Below are 21,185 nucleotides of genomic sequence, written 5' to 3'. Positions count from 1 at the left end.
AAAATGTGGTCAAATGGGAACAGATACCTCACCAAAGAAGATAAAGATGGAAAAAAATCAAACTATGCATAACATACATAATTAAGCACCTACAAATTAAAAGAGTAAGTACCTCTAGCACCCATGAGAATGGCTAAAAACAACACTGTCAAATGCCAGCCTGAAGAAGAAGCAAAAAACTCTCACTCCCTGTTAGCAGGAATGCAATGTGGTGCAAATACCATGGAAGACAATTTTACAGTTTCTTACAAAACCAAATATATTCATATTATAGGATCTAGCAATCATAAGCCTTGGCCTTTACTCAAGTAAGTTAAAAATTCATGCTCACACAAAAGCCTGCACATGAGTGTTTTCACAGGCTCTATTCATAACTGCTGGAGCATAGGAACAAACAAATGTCCTTTAGTAAGGTAACTAATGAGTAAGCTGTGTTCATACATATTATGGAAAGACCTTTAAATACAGATGTGGAGAGATCTCTAACTTAAAGAATGAAGAGTTGGGGCTAGAGAGATGATGCAGGGGTTAAGGGCACTTGTTGCTCTTGCATAGGACCCGTGTTAGATTTCTGATATCCACATTGTCTTAGTTAGGGTTTTATTGCTGTGAAGAGACACCATAACCATGGCAACTCTTATAATGGAAAACATTTAATTAGGGTGAGCCTACAGTTTCAGAGGTTTAGTCCGTTATTGTGATGGCAGGAAGCATGGTGGCATGCAGGCAGACATGGTGCTGGAGAGGCAGCTGAGAATTCTACATCTTGATCTGCAGGAAGCAGAAGCAATGGTGTGTCACACTGAGCATAGCTTGAGTAAAGACGACCTCAAAACCCATCCCTACAATGACACACTTCCTCCAACAAGGCCACACCTACTCCAACAAGGCCACACCTTCTAACAGTGCCACTCCCTATGGGAGCCATTTTCTTTCAAACCACCACATTTTACTCCTTGCCCCGCATAGGCTGGTAGCTGTATCATAATGCAAAAATGCATTCAGTCCAACCTCAAAAGTGCCCACAGTCTACAACAGTCTTGAACTAATTTAAAAGTCTAAAGTTCAAAGTCTTTTCCCAGATTCATGCAATCTATTAACTGTAATCCCCTGTAAAATCAAAATAAAAAAGCAGATCACATACTTCCAACATATAATGGCATAGGATATACATTACCATTCCAAAATGCATGAAAGGGAGTATAGTGAGGAAATACTTGACCAAAACAAGACCAAAAACCAGCTGGGCAAACTCCAAACTTTGCATCTCCATGTCTAATGTCAAAATGCTCTTCAGATATCCACTCCATTCAGCTTCAATGACTACAATACACTTCTTTCTCTTTGGCTGGTACTACTCCCTGTTAGCAGCTTTCCTTGACAGGTATCTGCCTGGCATCTCCAACATCTCTGACGCCTCCAAGGCAATCCAGGCTTCACCTTCACAGCTTCCTCACACAATGGCCTCTCTAGGTCTCCTTGCAGGGAAACCCCTGACACATGTTTGGCCTCAGCAGCTTTCCTTAGTCACAGAAGGAGATTCCATAACCCTTTTCTTCTATCTTTAACTCTAATGCCAGAACCACATGGCTGAAGCTGCCAATTTCTGCTGCTTGCTGGGGCTAGAACATGGCCCCCTCATTCAATTACATCTTTACCAGCTCTCTGTTTTTGATGGTTTCCTTTACTCACTAAGCTTGGCTGTCCTTGTTGGTTTTAAATAATAAGCGGCGCTGGTTACCATTCGAGAAAGGTCAGAGGCACAAGGCACAACAAAACCCAATCCAGAGCTTTATTAGGAGGAGTGGGGACAGAAGAGAGTGACCAGGCCTAGGAAGGGACACATGCAGATAGGGGGAGGAGGAGAGAGTAAAAGAGAGGGGAGGAGTCTGTGTCCAGCTTGTTAAGGATTTCCCTGCCAATGCTTGAGATTATGTGTTCCCTGTGTCTTGGGGAAAAAAACCAAAACAAACAAACAAACAAACAAAAAGAAAACCACCACATGACCATGTGGGTAGGCTCCATCTTGACTAAGGTCAAAGACAGACAGGTCATATGACTTCATTGCCATCTTTGATGAGGGCAACCACATGGGCAGTTGCCATCTTGACTAAGGCTTAAAAAAAGGAGTCATATGACTTCACCATCATCTTTAGTAAGGGTAATCACATGGACTGGATAGATTCCTATGTGACAATTCCTGTCCTGTCCTAAAAACGAGGTTTATAAGAGATAGGATTTAAAACAATGCTGGTTTTGATAATTAATTTTATAAACACTAAATTATTTACAATATTAAAATTTGGTTTTGCTTTATTATATCTTAGGACCACAGCTAAACACCAGAGACTGAGATATTCCTGTTTGATGATACCTAAACAGTTTGATAAAGGGACTCTCCTTATCTGAGGTCTATTCAGGCTAACAAAGACCAATAAGAATATATGCCTAACCTTCTCACTTTTACTAACATTGGTAAGCTGTAACTAATTGGGAAAACTGTATGTCCAGATTTAACTTATATATGCTCTCAAAGTTAAGCCTAAATAACATTTAATTTTGTTCCCCTGACCTCATTGTGATGTAGATTGCCATGTGGCTGGCTTCCATCTTTCACTAAGGTTTACTAAGGTTAAAGACCTCTCTGTTCATGTTATCTCCTTCTATTTTGATTCAAGTCTGGTTTATAATATACTCTATATGATAATAGAAATTTAAAGTTATAAAGATCTATTCAGATTAACAAAAGCTAACTTAGAAATTTACATCTACATCTTTGCCAAGTGTTCAACACCAAGCTTCTAGAGAATTTAAATGAATAGTGGCATATGTTTGATAAATAAGGTATTTGATAAACAAGATATATATTCTATAATGGAATGTCTAGTCCTCTGAGAGTGTCCTTTCCCAGACTTGGGCATTTGGGCAGAGGCCCCCATGGCTTGTCAAGGGCAATGCTGACCTCTGTTTTCTCTCAGCTCCTGCTTACACACAAGAAAAGTTTGTCTATTCAGATACATCTAATAGACAGATGATCCTCAAAAGCTTTAGACATCTGAGAATATGGCATTTAATATAAAAGTTTTTTTATGATAGAGAGACATGCCAGCTTCTGGCAGCACCCTTATTTCCTCCAAAAAAGATGGACGGGTACAGAAGAACCTCCACCTGGAATTTGCTCCAAAAGTGGAAACACCAGTCACTGAGCAACAACTGCCTTTCATCTCAACTATTGCCAAGACCTTCTTCAGACCATGGACAACAGGACTCTGAGAAATGATTGCCTCACTTTTGCCTAGACAAGGTAGGCTGATCCTCCCCACAAGTTGCTACCCCATAACTGTTGGATCTTCTGAGGCCTGGCAGGCGCAGGCCTAGCAGCCGAAGACTGATGTTGTTGCCCTGAGACTACTGCCCTCTAACCGCCATGGAAGACCCTGGGGTGGCTGTCTAGGTAGCCAGTAAGTAAGTCTCTGTCACTCTCAATTGCTACCTCAGGTAAAATTTATCCTTCTCAGATCTCTGATGCCATCTGACAACCAGGCTTTGTCAGTTCAACAGCAACCCAGGCTCCAGCTGCCTTCCCAGTTCTCTGTGTAAAATTCACAGACCTCACTCTCTTAGAGTTAATACTAAGTCTACACACAACTCACTTTGCAGTGACTGCCCTCAATGGTCAGCCACCTATATCTCCTGGTGAATTAGATGTTGGGATCCACAGAGGTTTCCTAGTGAGATCTGAACTTGCTTTACACAGCAGGGCTGTATTAGGGGATGGCGTGACCATGTGCATAGTCACCAGGTGTCTGGATGGTCTGCACTTGTCTATGCTGAGGGGAGGCCTTTTGCTCCACCCCTTGGCATTTCTTTAAAAGCCCTTTGGAAGAGACAGTCAGGGCCCGATGGATTAGGATCCAGACCCTCCTGAGGCTATCCTTTGTTTCTGTGTGTCTGTCTCTCTCTCTAGCTATCTTTCTAATATTTCCTGCTGCTCCTGCTCAAGAGTACCCTGGGGAAAAGTGGGGGTGGGATGGCCCCCCACAACTAGATAAAAAGAAGGTGCTTTAAGGTTTGTTTATGTAAAGATAGGAAAGCTGTCTTACCTCTGCTCATTTACTTATCCTTCTCAGAGCTGATGGTACTTGATGACTACAGTACTAATAGATTTGCCAGTTTTACAACTCTTCCCCCACTCCCAAGGCTACAATCACCTTGGTAGCTCATTAATAAGTTTCCTGTTAAAGTACAGACAGGTGTGCCTCATTCCCAGACTTCATGGTAAATTTCTAGCCCTTTGCTATGACACCAAGATATAAATCTGATCCAGTTGTTTCACAGACACCTGCAGGTTCCTGCACAGGCCCACCTCTCCTGCCAGACTTGTGCCAAATCCAAATCCACAGAGACCTTCCAGATACACCAGCTCCTGTACCAGCTCCAAGGAAACCAACTGGGCAAATACTGGCAGGTTAACTTCACCCACATAACTACTCATAAAAACTCTATCTCCTATCTTGTTGACACTTTTACACGATGGATAGAGGCGTTTCTCACCTCCAGAGATACAGCAGATGTGATGGCTCAGGTACTCCTGAACACATCATCCCTCAGTCTGGCATGCCATCTCCCCAAGCTCCTCGGACTTCATGGTACCACCTCTCCAGGCTTAAGCAGGCACCTACCCAGCAATAGGAACCTGGTTTTCCAAGATGTCCTAATGAAGGGCATATCTGTTCCCATGTCTCACTCATTCATCCTTGCCTTTTCTGTACAACCAGGGCACTTCTCTGTTCCATTCTTTCTGGCAGTTATCACTCTTACCATGGCTTGCCCCACTCATGGGGCTGATGATAACAACATTTTTCTCCTAGCAACATGCCTTCTCAGCTCCCTCAAGGAACAGATGCCTGAGGTCTCCAGGATGGCAGCTAACTGAATGCTTCTTTACTCACACCTCCCACTGTGTGTGACCCCAACTCCCAACTTCCCATGCTTCCCAGTACTTCATCCCAAGTCAGCAGAAGCAGTGTTGAGGATTTGGTGCCCTCATTTCCCATCCCACTTGCTTTCATAACTCACCTTTTTATCATAATCAAAAGGGAGGAATGTTAGCATTCAGAGCTGCCCCTTGGGGACCTGGTCAATATGCAGGCAGTGCCTTGGCTGACCCAGGGTCCTGACATCATATGCTCACTGCTACGTGGTCTCTCTGCACATTGCATGAATTTCCCTCATAAAACCCCCACCTGCCTTCTCTCTCTTCTTCTCTCCTCAGCCCCTGTATACTCTCCCTCTCCCTCTCTCTTTCTCATGAGGCAGCTTGGTGCTCCCTTTTCCTCTCCTCTCTCCCTTCCCCCTTCACCACTAATAAAACTCTCCACATGAGCACTATTTGCATGGTGTGTCTCTGTGGGGCACCTTGGTTCCCACCCACCATGACCACCATGTGCCTTTTAAAAAAATACAACACCTGGTGGTTCTTTTCTCCTCAAATTGTATATTTTGTATTTTTTCCTTGCTCAGCTTGCTCCTTTTCATTATAAATGTTTATTAGAGTTACCACTAACAATCACATGACAGAGTCTATACAAGGGTGTTTTCTGCCAATGCAATAAAGAACTATTCACTTTAGCCTCAGGCTGACTCTTCAGACAAGGGCAAAAGAGAACCACATTCTTCACCAAAATATCAGAAGAATGAGCTCTAGGCAACATACTAACATTCTTCTCCTCTGAAGTTTCTTGAGCCAGCCCCCACAGTTCAAATCACTGTCAGTACTGCTCTCTTCCATGTTCCTACTAGTATGGTCCATTAAGCAGTGCTTGAAGCATTCCACTGGTTTCCTAATCCAAACTTCCAAAGCCCAAATTCCTCCAAACAAAAGCATGGTCAGGGCTATCACAGCAATACTCCAGTCCCTGATACCAACTTTTGTCTTAGTTAGGGTTTCTATTGCTGTGAAGAGACACTATGACAACAGAAACTCTTATAAAGGAAAACATTTATTTGAGGCTGGCTTATAGTTTCAGTGGTTTAGTCCATTATCGTCATGGCAGGACATGGATGCATGCAGGCAGACACGGTGCTAGAGAAGGAGCTGAGAGTTCTACATCTTGATTCGCAGGAAGCAAAAGCAGTGTGTGTCACACTGAATGTACCTTGAGCAAAGGAGACCTCAAAACCTACCCCCACAGTGACACCTCCTAATAGTGCCACCCCCTATGTGGGCCATTTTCATTCAAACAACCACACACATGGTGGCTCATAATCTTCTGTAATTCTAGTTCCAAGGGATCTGATGCCTGCTTCTGACCTCCATGGGCAGGGATGCACATGGTGCAAATACATACATGCCTGCAAAACATTTACATACATAAAATAAATAAATACAACAAATTTGTACATAAAGGGTTTGTTTTTGTTCATGCCAACAAGCTGGCATCAACCTTAGGAACACGTGTTGTGTTTTCATAAGTGCCATGTGTGCTGAGGTTGGAGGCACAGAGCACTGATGGAAGGATGCAAAGAAGAGCTGCAAAGATGCTCAGTACTCATGAGGATTTACTGCTCTTGCAGAGGACCTGAGGTCAGTTCCCAGCATCCATACTGGGCAATTCACAACTGCCTGTGATTCCAGTTCTAGGAGATCCAATGTGCTTTCCCAGTTTTCTAGGCAACAGGCACACATATGGTAATATGTATAGATGATGGAAGTCACAGATTCACACAAAATAAATACATTCTAAAAACACAAACAATGCAAACCAGAATGGCTTTTTGTGAAACAGAATTTGGTGACATCTTTAAATCACTTTGCTTTTACCCTTTGAGTTAGTAACTCCAACTCAAGAACTCTAAAGAGATACTGGGGAATCGGTACAACAGAAGCACTGGGACGTGGGTGACACAGGACACAGCAAAGAACCCTAATGGCCACCTTAGAATGAAGCCAGGACCACACACCACAGGAAGTTATTCACGCCACTGTAGGAAGTAAAGAGAAGCCCCTTCCACACTGATGTAGAGAGACCTTTAGGACCCATTGCTGGGCGAGGAGGGGAAGGGATGGGGTATACAACCATGTCATGGTATCCCACCTTTGGGAAATGACGTTTGAAAAAGAAACAAAGGGAGAAAAAACAAAGTGAATAAAAATGAATAGTTGCATATGGTGGTGACTCAGTCCTATAATCCCACTACTTGTGAGGCAGAGACAGCACTGCTGTGAGTTTGGGGGCAGCCTGAGCTACATAGTGAACTTGAGGCCAGTGTGAGCCACAGAGCTACAGAGAAAGACCCTATGCCACATACATACATATATACATACATATGTACATACATACATACATACACACATGCACACACATATAACACATACATATATATAACACACATATATAATATGCACATATATATAACATATACACACATGCACACTACACACATGCACACATACACATATAACACACATATAACATATACATATATAATATACACATATATAACATATATACACACATGCACATACACACACAAAAGGCATACACACATGCACACATACACATATAACACACACACACACACACTATAGAGCAAGGGGCGGCTGAGTGACGATAACCTCAACAACCCTCTGGACAGATCTTCCTAAAGTCATAGCATTGGAGTATGCACTTGTACAAATAAAGTACAACCAGGATTAACAAGCACAGTTCCCTAGCCCCAGGTCATTGTGGAAAGCCCCAACAGGCACCCTTACCTACTATATTTTTCGTTTTCACAGAACAGATTCTTAAATGGAATTTGGGGGAGCTCATGCATCTTTAAACTTTATATTATGAAGCTGTCAAGCATATGGAAATAGGACTGTGAGCCTAGCATGTATTAAGAAGCTGATAGAAACTCACAGAGTGAGAATGACTGTTCCTTGTTAATGCGGTATTTCTGCACATGCCTGGGGAATGTGCCCTCTGGACAAGAAAGAACAGTGATGTAATTCAAAGCTGGCCACAGGAGCCACACCTTTAAAGGGTTTCCACCAATCCAAGTCAGACCAATTTGAACATTTGAAAGAACAATGAATGCAATGATTTGAAACACATGAAATATATAAAACCTATGAATTAACAATTAGACACATACACACACAAAGAAATCATTGGTCTCTATTAGCAGGACCAGGGTACTAACTCCTTTGCTATTAGGAAAAGTTACATAGAAAGGAAGACCCAGGTTTTATTGTGCCTTTTCCTAACAAACTGTGCTAAACAGCACCTGGGGAAGCTTTATGAAAGAAATCCAGCCAACTTATGAGAAAATCACATGGTTAATATTAAAGGGAAAATTGGAAATGGGCTGCATCTCAGCAGATGCTCAGGCCACACAGGGAGAGGGAGGCAGGAAGTTTGATTTCAGACTGAGCAGCCTGGCATCCTTAGAACCCTTGGGTCAGTGTGGAGTTCTAAATGAGAATGGCCCTTGTAAACACATATGTTCACATTATTGGAACTGTTTGGGAAGGAGTACAAGGTGTGGCCTTCTTGGAGGAGGTTTGTCACTGGGGGTGGGTTTTGAGGTTTCAAAAGGCCACACCAGCCCCCTCCCCCTCTCTGCTCCGCTGCCTGGAGATCACGACAAAAGCTTTTTGCTACTGCTGTAGCACCATGATTGTCTACACCACCACACTCTGTGCTGTGATGACGATGCACTAATTCTCTAAAATGGTAAGCAAGCCCCCAATTAAATGTTTCTTTTTTCTTTTTCTTTTCTTTGTTGCAGAATATTTGTTTACAGTGTGTGAAGATGTGTCACTGTGATAGGTGTAATTAAGAGCTGGATGGCCAATAGCTAGGCAGGAGAGACTAGGTGGGACTTTGGGAGAGGGAGTGGAACTCTGGGAAGAAGAGAGGCAGAGAGCTGCTAGTGAGACGCTGAAGAAGTCAGATGGTACAGAGGAGACGTAGCCAAGCCATGTGACAGAACATAGATTTTAAAAAAGAAACAGGTTAATTTAAGTTATAAGGGCCAGTTGGGAAAAAGCCTAAGCTAAGACCAATCTTTCATAATTAATAATAAGTCTCTGTGTTGTTATTTGTGAGCTGGGGGCCCAAAGAAAAGTCTTTTGTTGGTGTTGTTGTTATAAGAGTTTCCTTGGTCACGTTTATTCACAGCAATAGAACAATGACTAAGATGGTATCAGCAATCTCTTTGGGTTTGCACATTTTGTCTACATGTCCCTCTGACATGTAGGCCCATAGGAGTGTACGGACATTGGAAAGAGTAGGAAAGATCAACTGTACCTTAAAGTGAGCTACCTTGAGGGAGAGTTTGGATGGTCCCATTCCATGACAGAAGATCACATGCACCGTGTGTGCACAAAGAGGGGGCCCTTTGCTCAGACAATTTCTCTCAGAAGCTTCCTGGGCTCTCTAGCACAGAACTCTTGACACAGCCATGGCTGGCCAGACTGACTGCTGAAGAACAGGATGCCAGCACCAATGGGTAATACACAGCACAGGGAGGTCTCTGCAGGGTTCGGTGATACTTTTCTTCACCAGGAACTGGTGTCACACAGCCCTGCAGAGGAGGAAATCCTGAAGATCAACTTCACAGGAAGCCAGGTGACAGGAAACAGGAGAGATGCCAACTCGGTGGTCAGACCTGGGTCAACTACAAACCTCTTCAGGCCCATCTGGGTATTGTTGTGCCCAAATCACGACCCACAGAGAGACCACCAAGGATGAGCATACCAGAATGCAAAAGCAAGGTTTAATTCTGGATATCCAAAAGCAATACAAGCCTAGGTAGGGACTTTGTCCAATAGATCCAATGCAGTGGAGGCTGGAGGAAGTGCCTGCCTATCTGCAAGCTTAGTTTTTAAAGGCAAAAGCCACAAGGTTACATCATTTAGGGGTGCCAGTATGGGTACAATTCTGATCGGCTTGCTTCTAGGGACTTTCTAGAAATCATGGCTTAATCTTACTTCTAAGGGAGTGGTTGCCCGCCACCATTTCTCATTGGCTGCCCTCAGGTGGGGACACTTTTATGTCAGTTACCCTGGAAACCAGAGTTGGAACATTCTTTGGTCAAACAGTTACCTAGGGAACCAGGGAGAGGACATTCCATAGTCCAGCAGTCATTACCTTGTGACTACCTGTGACTGTATTTTTACACTTCCTGGTTTCTGGAATCTGGACTGACTGGTTTCAGTAACTCGTGGCCTATTCCAGTAGCTCATGGCCTGTACCTAAAAGGAGAAATCTTAGGCCTTAGTTTTAGGGTGAAAGCATTTTGGTCTTATTTCTAAGATGGCTCATGTTGGTCTCACAGATATCATCCAAGCACTGGGAAACTGTGAACCTCAGTGAGTTCTCATCACACTTGCCCTCAGCAGCTAAGTGCCCACAGTCTCTCCTTGTCAAGTGGTCCAGAAGCTTTGGGAGTCTAATGCAGAAGTGATTCAAGTTTCAGATAGTCCATCTTCAGAATCTAACAGTTTGCTGAGATAACACACAGGCATTCGATCTGTAAACTTTGTCCTATAACTGGCCCCTCTGTGTTTGACACCTTTAGTTTTGGACTTGGTGGATAAGATCTCTGGTGCTTCCCCACTTGCCAGTCTCTAACTTCAAGCCAATTGTGCCATTTGGAATCACTGCTGCTGTGGAATTTGATTTGTGTGACTAGGAAAACCACACCTGAACAAGCCCACAGGGAAGAGCTGGCAGGGCTGAGTGCCCTTGAGGAGGGTGCTTGCTGTGTCCAGAGGCACTGGCAGGTGAAGTCACCACCCTTTGGAAAGCCTGAGGGAACCATGGCATTCTCTCATGGCTGAGGCTAGAAGGCTCATTAGTTTTCTCTAGCAGAAGAGGCAGGCCTCAGACATAATGTGGCTGGTCACCTAATGCTTCCATTTCCAAACAGGATAGGATTTAGGTGGAGGGGCCCTTCCTGTGGACCTCACCCTGGCATGCCCTCATCCTCCAATTACCCCTGGGGGTCGCCCCACAAAACCATCTCTGTCCTGTCAGAGGTACCTTCCGGGTCCCGTGTGAGGCGACAGCTTGTTGTTTTTAGCAGCACTCTTACCCTGCAAGGGAAAGTCACGAAACACGACAGAATCCACTAACAGGAATTTTATTAAGACAAGGAGAAAGGGGTAGATGTGATCAGGCCTGCGGAAGGACATGTGTGAGAAGGGGACGGGGTAGCATGGTGCCTGCTTTTTTTTAAAATTTTTTTTATTTTGCAATACAATTCAGTTCTACATATCAGCCACAGATTCCCCTATTCTCCCCCCTCTGGCCCCCCTCACCCTCCCCTCAGCCCACCCCCCATTCCCACCTCCTCCAGGGCAAAGCCTCCCCCGAGGACTGAGATCAACCAGGTAGACTCAGTCCAGACAGGTCCAGTCCCCTCCTCCCAGGCCGAGCCAAGCAACCCTGCATAGGCCCCAGGTTACAAACTGCAACTCATGCAATGAGCACAGGACCCGGTCCCACTGCCTGGATGCCTCCCAAACAGATCAAGCTAATCAACTGTCTCACTTATCCAGAGGGCCTGATCCAGTTGGTGACCCCTCAGCCACTGGTTCATACATAGTTCATGTGTTTCCGTTCGTTTGGCTATTTGTCCCTGTGCTTTATCCAACCTTGGTCTCAACAATTCTCGCTCATATAAACCCTCCTCATTCTCGCCAATTGGACTCCCAGAGATCTACCCGGGGCCTAGCCATGGATCTCTGCATCCAGATCCCTCAGTAGTTGGATGGGGTTTCTAGCACGACAATTAGGATTTTTGGCCATCCCATCACCAGAGTAGGTCAGTTCAGGCTGTATCTCGACCATTGCCAGCAGTCTGTTGTGGGGGCATCTTTGTGGATTTCTGTGGGCCTCTCCAGCACGTTGGGGCCTGCCTTTTTAAGGGCCAGCTCACACCTACACACACAGGCCCATGTGGCTACTCCACACATGCGCATAGATGACCAAGCAGTCATGGGGCATGGGTTACGTAGGATGTATGACCCAGAAATGACTAGGCAGAAATGACTAAATGCCCCGCCGGGCATGCATGACTATGGGGGCGTGGTTGGAATTCCTATCACTGATGACCTCTGACAGTGCTGTCCTTCTCTGCTGTGGCCCCTGTCACCTCCTTCATTTGTAGACAGATTCTGAGAGGGAAGGACCCAATTATAGTCTATGACGAGGCCTCACCGGCCAGCAGGGTTCTAGTGTCACTCGGCTCGCCGGCTCCTGAGTTAGTGCTTCTGTCAGGACCTGCTATTCTGAGTGAATAATTAGTGCCCTGGCTTTTGATGTAGTGTTCGGTAGGGTCCTTGAGTTTTTTACTCAACAAGAGTTGGAAAAAGAAACAGCCATTTTCTCCCCTTGATCTTCAATAGCTATGATTTTCCACCCAGGCTGCAAGACAGCTTTCGGGAAGGGGAGCACCCTGCATCTTCGGCTGCCAACCGGCTATCTCTCTGAGGGAAATGTGGCCACAGAGCTCGCTAGAAGCTCAGCTGGTACACCGATCAACTGACTGGCAATTGAGGAGAAACGCGCTGATAGCCTCCACTAAGGCAAACGCCTCAGAAAAAGGCTCTAGCCTCAGCTGCCCTCAGTACTGTTTAGGAATGCCTGAGTTTCACAAGTGGCCACTCTGGTAACTTCCACTTCCTCATGCTCCCAGATTTGGTCCCTCTGGCTCCAGTCAGCCTCAGTAACACCTTAGCCATAGCCTGTGCCCTGTCTCAAGATGTGCTTACTAACAGAACCATCAATGAGTCACTACAGGGGTCTCCACAAAGCTGCCCTAGGTCCATTCATGTCTCTTCCCTCACCTCTGTGATGGTGTCCCCTTGAGTTCACACCTCTTCTCTCACTCACTGACAAGTTGGACCTGCCTTCCCCTATCAGCCCCCTTACCAAACCCCACCCTCACTCCTATCACTGAGTAGAGTTGGTTAATGGTGTACCTCAGTTTCATTCCCTTTCAACCATGGCTTCCTACAGTTCCTGCTCTTGTAGATGGTAAGATCTGCTCCCCAGGACACCCAAAGCCCCTACAACTTCTGTCAGCAGAATTCCTGAAAAGCTGTGTCTATAATGGCTGATTAAAATGTCAATGACTGTGGGGATGTTGTAAAGTCTGGAGCCTAATTGCATGGAGTTTCTCTTGGGCTATCTTCAGCCCCACAAAGAGCAGCTCCTTGGCCACCTCAGCACCAGGCCTAACATCCAGATAATCAGATAAAACCCTTTGGAAGAATTAACATAACAAAACCCGAAGGGCTAAGAATGCTACCAGATAATCTCTAAGGCCTGTAGTTGAGGTAACCACCCTCTCTGATGCTCCTACCAGTGAATTGTAAGACTCTCTCAATTCATAACTCTCTTCTTTCTGTTACCATGAAAACTCCGTGAGGGTACTCCCATGTTGGAACATTGTATTTGGGACACAGCTTCCTGCCCCAGAGAGTCTGGGGAGATGCCCCAGGTACAGCCAAACCTATTGATGGGCTGCCTCAAAATGAGGTGTACCCTATACTGCAGGGTGCTTGATAAAATACAGATAATAATTATTGGATAGGTACATGAGCATCAGTGTACATGTGAAACTGCTTGTAGTGCTTTCCAGGGAGGGAGAGAAATGGAGGGTCAGACAGAAGCCACTGTCTCCACCTGTGTGTGCATTCAGCTTGTTCCATGGTTTCCTACAGCGCACAGCTCTTTACGTTCTTGTGTTGGAGGTAGATTTTGTGCTAAAAGGACATGTAAGGTTTCATGTTTTAGGACATAAGGCTTCCCAGAAGTTGTGTGTGTGTGTGTGTAAGAGAGGGAGGGAGGGAGGGAGGGAGGGAGGGAGGGAGGGAGAGAGAGAGAGAGAGAGAGAGAGAGAGAGAGAGAGAGAGAGAGAGAGAGAGAGATATGATGTGGTCTGGGCACTGTTCTTCCTCAGTCACCATCTACCTGTTTGGAAACAGGGTCTCTTGCTGGCCAGTGACCTGGCTGAGAGCCCTACAGATGCATCCACTGGCCTCTGTCTTCCTAGTATTGACATTGAAAGAGTGAACCTGGGTTCCAGCAATCAAATCAGTTTCTCATGCTCGGAAGGCAAGAGCATCACTGAACCATCTCCCCATTCCAGCAGTTTTTAAGATCTAGCAGATGTCACAGCTCTTAATGATGAGGTTTATCCAAGGCAGGAGGAAGGGAGGGAGGAAAGGAAGGAGGAAAGGAGGAAAATAATTTAATAAGCCTTTGGTAAAATATCTGGAATCTTGACTGCAAGCAGTAATTTTCCAATGACTTGCCCAATTTATTTCCTCAGCACTGTCCTCAAGATGTATCCAGGTAGAAGAGTTGGTGACTCAACATTGGCTCACTGGAGTCATAAAAATGACAGATTCTCATGTGCATGAAGACATTGGATGTACCCTATTCTGCAGGGTGCTTCATAAAATAGACACACATGTGAAGGTAATAGTTATTGGATAGGTACATCCCCACCCTCTTGAGTCAATCAGCTCTCCAAAACCAGATTACTTACTTTGGTTTACTGCACTTTCAGGTGGGCTGTCTTAGAAACCCCGCTCTGCCCTAGCCTGTGGCATCTGCTCGACCAGGCCTGTGAGGTTACTCAGCTGGAGCTATTGCATTTAGTTCAGGAGCCCAAAGCCACGGAGTTTTCTCAAACAAGCCAAGCATCCCCATTCTCCCAGGACTTTCTCAAACAGTGGAGTGACATGCTTCACTCTGAGAAATGTGTCCTTAGGCGATTTCATTCTTGGGTGACTATTGTGGATTTTACTAACACATGTTAAGATGGCCGCAATGGTACTAGGTCATATTGTCTTATGGAGACATGTTTCACAACACTTCATCACAGAAACCTCAGGATGCTGTACTAATGACTCTGTCTGGCCCTGGATTTATCTGGAGTACTTTGAAATACTCCTGTAATCCACTACCTGACCTTCATAAATTTTTGGCAAAGGAGAGGAAGGTATTTATGCATATATTTGTGCAAGATATGTGAACAAGTGCACATAGGAGGTATGGATGTGCATGCAGTATGAGAATGGATGTGTGCATGTACATGGATGTGCATGTCTTCATGTGGAGACCAGTGATCAAACTTGGATGTCATCCCTTGGGGGGCATTCACCTTACTTTATTTTATCCACCAGTCTCCATCTCCCTAGTGCTGGATTTTACTAACTGGGTTATCAGACCCCCCAAAAGGAGGTTACTAGTGTATCCCTTGACATTTGCTCTTTGTCACCATGCTTTGTCTTGGGGATACTTCAGACAGCCAAGATCCACAGAACACATACAACCTAAAACGAGAGACAGTGGACACATTAGACAAGACCATTCAAAGGATGGTGGTGGAAGCATTGCAGACACTGAAGTGGAGTGGTGCACACAGGTGATGGTGCGGAAGGGGCGCTCTGAAGAGGGAACTCATGGCACATCCTTTGGAGGCATCAAAGTCCAAACTGAGAGGGAGACAGACAGGTTGCACTGAGGGTATTCAGCGAGGGGAGTGCAGACAAGAGGGTCCGGATAGAAAGTAGCTCAGCTTGTTCGACAGGAAGGAAGACTGTAAGAGCAGGCTGGGGGCTGCTAACCTGGGTGACTGTCCCCCACGGGGTATATTTGGCAACATCTAGAGACATTTTTTGTCACAGTGGGAGGATATTACTTGGTGGCTAGTGAGGAGGGGTGTGAGGTGGTACCAACTATCCCCCAGAGTAAAGGACAGCTGCCCTTAGGATAGTAACATGGACTAACGTGCAGGTAGTGTTGGGGTCAACTCTGGACCAGAGGGTGTCAGAGAGGGAGAGTGGAAGAGCCTACCTGAACAGAGTTTGGTGAATCATATGGGACCAGGTAGGTGATCCCTAAGGAGGAGTTTAGCTTTTGTTCTAAAATGATGGTTGGCCTTTGGAGACTTCTCGGAAGCTGCCATGGTCTTCTATATTTAAAAATGATAGGTGTGGTGGAAAATCAGTGGGGTGGCTATCACATAAGGCCCTTCTACAGAACCCCAGATGGAGATCCTGGCAGCAGTGCTCCAGCTGGGGACCCCTGGGGTAGGAATGTGGGGGAGTAAGCTTGAGGAAGTCTTCGGCACACTGCCAGGATCTTGACAGGCAAGCAGTCAAGAGTCAAAGGAACAGCCTTTTGTGCAATGCACAAGATAGGCAGTTCGGCTTGCACATGGAAAGAAGCTCAGGGCTTGTGGCACAGGCCAGTAATCCAGCTGCTTGGGAGGGTGAGGTAGAAGAATCGTAAGTTCTAGGACCACACAGGTAACTTGGTGAGATCCTGGCTCAAAATCTGAAAACAAACAAAGTAAAGGGCTTAGGATGTACATCAGAGGTAGAGTACTTGCTACTGTTCAAGGCAGAGAAAGGAGAGAGAGAGGGAGAGGGGGAGAGAGGGTGCTCAAATGTTTTATGTTGGGCGGAGGGAAGATAGGCTGGACCTGGATGAAGAAGACACTTGGAGTGAAAATGAGTGAAACCAACGGCATCCAACCTGCAGCAAAGCGACTACATTATTCCTTTTCCTGGGGAAACGGGAACTTTTCCTGGCCTATTGACCCCAGCTGAAAGAAACAATGCCACTCAAGTCTAGCTTGGTGAACCAATGAGTTTCTGGGATTACCTCCAAGATTATGGAGTTCTTGGTCAGCTGCATCACTGAAAATCCCTGACCACAGCATGAGCTGTAGGACTAATCCTCAACCCTAAGCAACTGTCCAGCTCCATTATGCTCTAGGAGGGTTACACTGAGGGGTGGGACATGAGAGATGCAGTGGCTAGATTCTCAGGTGAGGGTTTGGTTACCCCACCTTCTACTCAGGAACATTAATACCCTTCCCTTAGTCTTGTGAGTCTTTGGTAGGCAATCACAGCCTCTCTGATTCCAAGATGCCAATGGCTATGTCAGGCTCAGAGGACCAAGTCCCACAGTAGGGATGCATAGGGTGTTCAGTAGTTTACTTGACAAGACTTGGTGATGAAAAGGAGGTAGGATGAGTCAGCTGATTCCCAGTGGTCAAGATTTGGTGAGAGGAAGGGGACCTGATGGGCTTGTGATGCTAAAGGTTGATGGGAAGGACAGGACGAGATTGATGAAGCCTCCCCACACCTAGGGACCATGAGCTTCAAGGAATAGTGGAGAGCAGAGGCCAAGGGAAGGGCTCTGTGGCTACCATCCTTCAGAAGGAAAGCAGCGACTAAGCCAAATGAACAGAGAAACTTCAGTCAGAAGCCAGATCAAAGGAAAGTGGGAGGGGGGTACCCAGACTGTCTACAAAAGAGAACAGTGATAGCGACCAAGCCACCAACTGCTGAACCCATCGCTGAGTCAGCCGAGAGTACTAGGGACTGTCGGGTGACCACAGTCCAGTGAGGACCTGTACGTGAAGTCAAGGACATGGATGAAAGCCGCCTGAGAAGAGCAGGATGTGGGAAGGATCAGAGCAAGCCTAGCTTCAATGGGAGGGATCTGACGTACTCACACATGACACGAAAGCACAGGCAGTAGGCAGAACAGAAGCACAAGGTCCCGAGATGCTGGGAAGCTGCAGGCATGTTGAAGAATTCAGTCTTCCAAGCAAAACAGCTACCAACTTCACCAGCTCAGCTGTACCTGTGCCAACTAGCAGGGCCGTGGACTGACCACAGTCCCTAAGAGAAGGGAATCAGAAGGGTCGTTGAACATTTACCTGAGATTCCAGCCATCTATCCCAGCCCTTCGTTTGCAACTCTGCCCTAATTGTATGTGGTCTAGAACATACAGGGGGCAGTTAACTAAAGGGGCTGCATCCATATGCTATGGAGAAGCCACCATTCATGCTGTGTGAAGACTGGTGCAGCTCCCTTGGGGTCATCCGTACTCCTGTGCCCTCTCCCCTCTCCCATGCCCTGTAGATAAGCCCAATAAACTCACTGATTCCATGGTTAAACTGTGGTAGAATTATACATATCTGGTTTGTCATTAGAACCTTCTGGGGGTGTAGATTCTTTATGTCTGCACTGGAGAGGAATTCTGACAGCTGAGGCAGGAGGCAGGGAAGGTCCATGAAGAAAAAGGAAGGAGGGAGATCAACTCAGGTGTCTCTTTTGTTTCCTTCAAGAAGCCTTGACTATGGCTGAGCAAAGGGCTGAGGTCCCTAGATTAGAACCTGTGAGGATGGGTAGAGGTGTCCAGGCCCGTGTATCATGGTGGCCAAGCAGCTCTCAGATGCCCATGGCTGGAGTCTATGCTCCAGGCACCTGAAGTGGAGGCATGGAAGTTGGAGTGCACACTGATGTGTGCCCTTGAGGCTGCATTTAATATGACCATGGGTAAAATAACAAAGCGGCTACTGTCACTGGGGCCAAGGGGCTTGCAGGGCTGGAGTGTTAAGAGTCACTACAGGGATTTTCTCAGGAACACATAATTTCATACTGGAAGGCCAAGGAACATGACCTGCCTTAGCGTACAACATGAAGGACATCAAGGCTGATACGTTCTGGGTAAATAGGGAGTATCAAGGTCACACCAGCAGAGGGGCAGGGGGCCAGGCATGCTAGAGGGTGGCAATGGAGAATGTTGTATTCACTTTCTCCAAGGACCTGGCATGGAGAAGTGAGCAGAACCGGAACCCACTTATTTGGGAACAGCTGTGAGATGCTCATTGGGTGTTTGGTGTGCAGAACGGCACTGGCACTTCTAGCCTTCTGCGCTGCTTCTGTGTTCCCATGTGAGCTGAGCACAGGGGTTCTTCGTCTGCTCTTCTGCTTGGTGCAGCTGGCAGAACCGAAGCTGCACGGAGTGTGGTTAAGGGCTCTCCATGTATGAGGGAAGCCACCTGGGCAGCAGAGGATGGACATCAGTCCCTTTTCCTCCCCAGAGGCAGGAGTCAGTTTTACCCCTCACAGAACAGTGTGGTCACCAGGGCACAATTAGCACAAAGAGGCATTTTCAATGGTCCTGCTGTGTGCTTAGCTTTGGGCAGTTTGCAGTCTGTCTGGGTCAAGTCCAAGTTCTTCCCCTGCCCATGTGTTTTCACTCCAAGTGCCCTTTGGATATGCATGTCTCTCCAGATTACCATCACTAAATATGTTCTAGTATTTGTCCTTGGAGTTCCACCTCAGGCACTCCATCTACCCACCACTTTCACAAAGTGGTGTCCTATGGACTTAGGGAGGTACTCAGTTTATGAAGAGGGTAAGGAGCCTCTATTGTTAGACCTCCAGGACAAAATGACCACCCCCCCCATACCCCAGGAGGATGAAGCAAAAGAATACACATACACCCACAGCAGGATGAAGCACATGCACGCACACACACACACACACACACACACACACACACACACCCCAGTAGGATGAAACATACATTTACACAGACAGACACACAAACACACACCAGCAGTATGAGACAAAAAGGCACACACAAACCCAGCAGAATGAAACACACAGACACAGACACAAACACAGACACACAGACACACACACAATTTGAATTATTTGAAACTTTAGCTGTACTGTAGTTTTTTTTTTTTTTTTAAAGTATCCGAGTTAACTGTGTTGAGTCGGCACTGTACAGAAATTAACAGCATATTGGTCTAGAAACATCAAACTTAACTGTTTCCCATATGTAAGCGGTAACACATTATTAAATATGTAAGGCCTTATCTGTACGGGTTTGGTTACAGAAACTAAGAAAGTGTTCACTAAACACCACCACCATACAGACTACACAGCTTGGGTTCTGCCTGCAGACAGGAAGCAGGTGAACTCCTAACACGTGTCCTGGGAAGCGCAGACTAGAAAGGCAGACAGCTGTTTGGTCCACATTAGCAGGTGACATTGCCACTTACACTGCTTCCTTTCCTTTCCCAACATTCCATCTTGTCTCCAGTTATGTGGAAGGAAGCTGAAAAGAACATGACAAACCCCTTCACATTAATCTGAAAGAATATGGAGACGTAGTTTTATTGAGCACAAAGGTCCCTGCATTCACAGATCACTCTAGGGAAACCAGGAATGTTAAACACGTAGGGCTATCTTTTCAAGAAAAAATATGTCTAACCTGTTTTTCCACCCAGAAGGCTGGGAATGGAGGTGAACGGTCAATAGCCTGGTGGTCTGCACTATCTGGAGGGCCAGGCCATACCTATCCCCATGAGCAGGACCAGAAGTGGTTAATAGTCTAGGCAACTTTTGCATTATCCATGGGACCCCTACAGCCAGGACTGGAGATATTTAGTAGTCTAGAAGATCTCTGCACTGCCTGTACAGCCAGGAGGGGCCCTCGAGCTCCTACAACTAGGACCGGAGGTGACTAACAGCCAAAATGACCTCTACACTCACTATCTGTACGACCACGACCACTCCAGGTCCTTCCCTAGGCCCTTAACACACGTAGCCTATCTCTCGAACCCATTTCTTGGAAGAAGTGGCATGAACTTTGAGTTTCAATGTAACTACGTCTCCTTGTGCTCAGGAGATTGTACTACAGCAGGAAACTTTTTTCTAAATTATACTATGCTTAAATATGCTGAGTCACATTTCCTTCTTGCCTCTAGCAGATCAACACTCTGCTGGTCCTGGTGGTCGTAGAGTCCCGCAGGATTTCAATTGCTAACTGGAGGGCCAAAGGTGAAAATGATATGCGGGTGACATTGTAATAGAAAAAGGCATGCATCACCTTAGAATGAGATGCTTTTAACCTGCTGAGGCACTCTACAGGTAGCCATTAAAGTATGGTAGACCAGGAGGCAAATACAGGACATTGCTTGGCTTAGTCCTGGCTTACAGGCAACTCTTAATCCAGAGCTGGTTCTGGCATTTCCAGGCATTATTGGGAGGCAGTTTTCTTAGAGTTGGAAGTGGTATGGGGAAGTTCAAGGAGGGTCAAAGACTGGACATACAACATTGAAAAAAAAGTCTCAATTGTCATTTTAATGTCCTTTCAACAGACAGAACCAGCCATTAGAGGAAAGTCTAAGTTCACTGGACAGAAGACCAGAAAGACTTCAGTGTGAAGCCAGTAGCACTTCCCTGTCCTTAGAAAATAAGGATGAGTAACTCCAGCTGTAAGCAGCAGGGAGAACTTTCTTCACTCATTCTATGGCTTCTCCCTTTACACACGGTAGAACATTGTATTCTTAGAACAAAA

Source organism: Peromyscus eremicus, chromosome 15 (genome assembly GCF_949786415.1).
Source record: "Peromyscus eremicus chromosome 15, PerEre_H2_v1, whole genome shotgun sequence".
In the NCBI taxonomy this organism is placed as follows: Eukaryota; Metazoa; Chordata; class Mammalia; order Rodentia; family Cricetidae; genus Peromyscus; species Peromyscus eremicus.
This window is presented reverse-complemented; position numbering follows the sequence as displayed.